Genomic DNA, 5209 nt, shown 5'->3' with positions numbered 1-5209 from the left:
CCCCATAGGGTATAAATTGGTTACGTGCTATCAAAATGAATAGAACTACACTGGTTTGCTAAGGATCTAGCCCTAAATGTTAAGGTCTGATTATTTTCTCACATATGTCAGTTTTATGTCAGTCTGACTCCATTGATGCCATGTGGAACAGCCTTCCAAGATGAGCAGTGGGGGAAGAAAAATCTAGCTGGCTTCAAGACTTAACTTGATAAGCTTATGGAGGGGATGGCATGATGAGACTGCCTACAATGATATGTGGCCCATTGGCAACTGCCAGTAGCAAAAATCACCAACATCTGGAGATGGGACACTAGATGGGGAAGAGTCTGAATTACTACAGAGAATCTTTCCCAGGAATCTGCCTGGTGGGTCTTGCCCACATACTCAAGTTCTAACTGATCGCCATATTTGGAGTCAGACTGGCAGACACCCTGGGAGATTTTCACTGTCCTCTGCTGCATAGTGCATGGGTCACTTGGAGGTTTAAACTAGTGTAAATGGTGAATTTTCTGTAATTAGAAGTGTTTACACCATGATTTGAGGATGTCACTAATTCAGCCACAGGATAAGGATTTATTACCGGAGTGGGTGGGTGACGTTCTGCGACCTGCAATGTGCAAGAGGTCAGATAAGGTTATCATGATGATCCCTTTTGACCTTAATTAATACACAAAAGGGAAAGAATCTCCCATCCTTGCTTTCTAGTGTCCCTGGAACAGGTGTAAGTGGCAACACAGTTTAATAGGCATTGCTTGGGCACAGAATGAAAGGCTGATTCTTCCCTTCTATGAAATGCACACCATGTTAACCCTAGGATTGGGTCAGATCTTCTGATGCTGTAAATCAGCCCAAATACATTGACATCGGTGGAATTAATCTGGATTTGCACTGGGGGCAATTGAGAGCAGAATCTTGTCCACTTCTGCATAAATTGTGTTGTTATGGAAATAAATAACATGGAATGTGAGACACAAACTGAAAGAGTATTTATTTGAAAAAGACAGAAAATTAATTCTTGACGAATAACCTCCCCACAGTCAGTCTCCTCAATGAAAATTTGATCTCCTTGTTCCTCATGCTGTAGATGACAGGATTCATCAAAGGAGGCACTACAGAATAGAGAACAGCCACCATGAGATCCAGACTTGATGCTGAGCTGGAGGTGGGTTTCAGGTAGGCAAAGATGCCAGTGAAAATAAACAAGGAAACCACAGTGAGGTGAGGAAGGCAGGTGGAGAAGGCTTTATGCCAGCCCTGCTCAGAGGGGATTCTCAGCACTGTGTTGAAGATCTGAACATACGACACAATTATAAAACCAAAACAACCTAAGCATATGCATGCACTAAAGATGAGAGCCCCAATTTCCCTGAGGTATAAGTCAGAGCAGGCAAGTTTGAGGAGCTGGGGAATTTCACTGAAGAACTGATCCACTATGTTGCCTGCACAGAAAGTTACTGCAAATGTGTTCCCAGTGTGCAGTGCAGCATAAAGAATTCCACCGATCCAGGCACTGGCTGCCATTTGGACACAAGCTCTCCTGTTCATCACACTCTCATAGTGCAGTGGTTGGCAGATGGTGATGTATTGGTTGAACGCCATGATAGTGAGAAGGGAAAAATCTGTTCCCATTCAAGAAGATGAGGAAAAAGACTTGAATGACACATCCAGCATAGGAAATTGATCTGGAGTTGATTAGGGAATTGGCCATGGATTTGGGATGGTGACGGAGATGGAGCCGAGGTCTATAATGGACAGGTTCACCAGGAAGAAGTACATGGGAGTGTGAAGATGGTGGTCGAGGGCTACGACTGTGATGATGAGAAGGTTCCCCATCAGAGCTGCCAGGTAAATCACCAGGAACACCACAAAGTGCAAAATCTGCAGCTCCCAAATGTTTGTGAATCCAAGGAGAAAGAAATGGATCAAGGTGGTTTAGTTGGACATTTTCTTCCTCAGAACATCACGCGCTGCCTCTGGAGGGAAGGAGAAGGGCAATGGTCAGGATTACATCAGTAAAATAATTCTTCTTTTGTGAAAACCACCTTAGTTCACAGAGGTCAGACCCCTGGCTTGTGCAGATTGGTGTAAGATGGGACGGGGAGTGGACGAACCACTGACTCCAGTGGAGTTAGTCCAGATTTACACTGGGTAGAGTGAGAGGATATTCAGCCCCATTGACCAAATGAGATTGCTGCTGATTTACACCAAGCTGAAGGAAAACAGAGTAAGGACCAACTGCTTTTTAGGGGTCTGTATATCATTCCACTCAATGAAGTATAAAATTAGGTGAATCTTATCTTCATTTCATAGAGAGGAAAATGCAGACCAGAGAGCTAGAATGTGCTGTCAGACACACCAGTGTAAATCTCGGGTAATGTCACTGAAAGTAGTGGAATTATTTTATATTTACACTGCTGTAAATGGGAGTAGCATCTACCACAGAGATGAAAGGGCTCACTCATGGCTATACAATGACTGACTGTAGAATCAGGAACAGAATGCTGAACAATCCCTGAATCCCAGTCAGCTGTTCTATCCATGACCCAACACTATCTACCCATAACAGAACAAAAAAGGTCCCAAGCTGCTTTCTCACTTCTATAACCTATAACACCCATGACCCCATGCTCTCGCAGAGGGGGGGATTTGAATCCAGGAGTCGTGATATTGCTCCACTCCTCCCATAATCATTGGATTACATGCTAAACCCAGAGCTACCCGGAATAGAAGCAAGAAGATATTCCCTCTATTTGCTGGCAATGCTCCTACTTTACAGACCAAAATGCTATTAGCCTTCTTGGCAACAAGGGCACAATGTTGACTCATGTCCAGCTTCTCGTCCATCATATCCCCAGGTCCTTTTCTGCAGAACTGCGGCCTAGCCATTTAGTCCTTAGTCTGTAACAGTGCATGGGATTGTTCCATCCTAAGTGTAGGAGTACTGATCTGGAGTACTACATGCTACCCGGAATAGAAGCAAGAAGTCCTGACTCCAAGCCACCTACCCTAATCACTCCACTATAAGATTCTACTGTTAAGAATTGTAGAAATGCTGCACAGTGGTCTTAATAGCATCAAGATCAGTAGTACATAAGAACAGCCATACTGGTTTAGACCAAAGGTCCATCTAGCCTCGAATCTTGTCTTCCTACAGTGACCAATGCCAGGTGCCCCAGAGGGAATGAACAGAACAGGTAATCACCAAGTCTGCTATAGACAACCAGACAAGGAGGATGAGGTGGACAAGGCATTTTTTTCCAGCAACTAACAGGATTTACTAGATCACAGGCCCTGGTTCTCATGGGGGACTTCAATTACCCCGATATCTGCTGGGAGAGCAATACAGCAGTGCACAGATAATATAGGAAGTTTTGGAAAGTGTAGAGGACAATTTCCAAGTGCAAGTGCTGGAGGAACCAACTAGGGCAGTGGTCCTGAACAAGGTGCCCATAGGCAACATGGAGCCCGCTGGGGCATGTATGTGCACCCGCCTAGTGCTCAGCAGGAGAAAGAAGCCACGGGCCTGTGGTTGCCGTGGACAGAGAACACCAGGGCTGGGGGCACCGGTTCTCTCTGTCCCCAGCAGGTGCAGGGCTGCGGCTAAGCCGGAGAGAAGCCATGGCCCCAAGCCTGCCAGGGACAGAGAACTCCAGGGCTGCGGGCGCCGGTGCTCTCTGTCCCTGGCAGGTGCGGGGCTGCAGCTTCTCTCTGGTTTCTGAAGAAAAAGTAAGAAGAATGAATCCTTTTCAAACTTTATATCTTATCATTGCATTATCCATCAAGAAGCTTTGTGCCTCAAAGTTCTCTCTTTTCAACATGTTATGAACATTGTTATTAAAATAATTAACTCTATTTGAGCTAAATCTTTGCAACACCTACTTTTGAAAGCCCTGTTGGAAGATGTTGATGATAAACAATTTGATCTTATCTTGCACACAGAAGTACGATGGCTGAGTGAAGGTAAAGTTCTTGCACATTTTTTAAGCCTAATAGAAGAGATCAAAGAATTTCTGAAGTCCACAAATCAGAACTTTGAGTAACTATAAGATTCTAACTGGTTAATGGACTTGGCTTTTCTTGCCGACATCACTGACAAATTTAACTTTTTAAATCTTGAGCTCCAGGGAAAAGACAAACATGTGGCTCAAATGATAGTTTCCATAAAATCATTCAAAGCAAAACTGATCTTATAGATGTCACATATGAAGACGAAGTCTCTCGAACATTTCCCAAGTATGAAGAAAATGGTATGTGACAGTGATTTTAACCCATCACCATTTGTTATCTACTTTTAAACACTTCTGAAACAATTTGAAAAGAGATTTCAACAGTTCACCACCATTGAGTCTGTAATTGCCTTTCTTGTGAATCCTTTTACTTGCCAAATAGAAGTAACAGAAATGGCTACATCAATTGCGAGTCTCATTCAAGTAAGAACAGAAGATGCAGAACTGGACATTTTGGACCTTCAAAATTATATTGTTCTAAAATCCTACGCAACAGATGAAAACTTTTGGAATCTGGTTGACTGAAAAAAGTTTCCTGCCTTAAAACATGTAGCATACAAAATAAAATCTTATTTCAGTTCCACTTGTCTGTGCGAAGTTCTGTTTTCAACAATGAACATCATAAAATCAAAATACAGATCTCAGCTTACAGATGCCCATCTTGATGATTGCTTATGAACGGGAATATCATCCTACTCTCCCAAATACAAAAAATTGGTTGAAGAAATGCAGTGTCAAAATCACACTGACTTTATCAGAATAACCACGTGAATTAATGATATTTGTTTTCCATTAAGTGCTGATGAGTGCTCATGATTAACTTGTGTTTAATTTTTTTCATACTTGTTTGTTTGTTTATTGAAATTCAGATACAAGTAACAATATAAAGAATATTTTTAATTAACTATAACTGACTATCTATGTTAAAGTAAGAATAATAAATATATTTGGACCAGCAGTTCAACAATGTTTTACTTTTTAAAAAATAAATAAAATGAAAACTGTTTATGATATTTATTTTGTAAAAACTTCTTAATTTTTCATATAGGTAGACAAAAAAGAACAAATTCACATGGTAAGGTGAAAGAGTAATTGATGAATAATTTAATTAATACGTTTTACATGTACAATTATCTATTTTATCTTATGGATTCATATATTATGTAATATTAAATATGATGTTTTTCATATTATTTATTGTA

At 41.3% G+C, this 5209-nt stretch overlaps 1 pseudogene; it reads right to left on the bottom strand.

Moving 5' to 3' along the window:
- Positions 1 to 1008: 1008 nt before the first annotated feature.
- LOC127031849 (olfactory receptor 14A16-like) lies at positions 1009 to 1944 on the bottom strand (annotated as a pseudogene).
- Between the last annotated feature and the right edge of the window lie 3265 nt (positions 1945 to 5209).

This window comes from Gopherus flavomarginatus, chromosome 11 (assembly GCF_025201925.1).
Source record: "Gopherus flavomarginatus isolate rGopFla2 chromosome 11, rGopFla2.mat.asm, whole genome shotgun sequence".
In the NCBI taxonomy this organism is placed as follows: domain Eukaryota; kingdom Metazoa; phylum Chordata; order Testudines; family Testudinidae; genus Gopherus; species Gopherus flavomarginatus.
The sequence above is the reverse complement of the archived record's forward strand: the minus strand, read 5'-3'. Positions and strand labels throughout refer to the sequence as shown.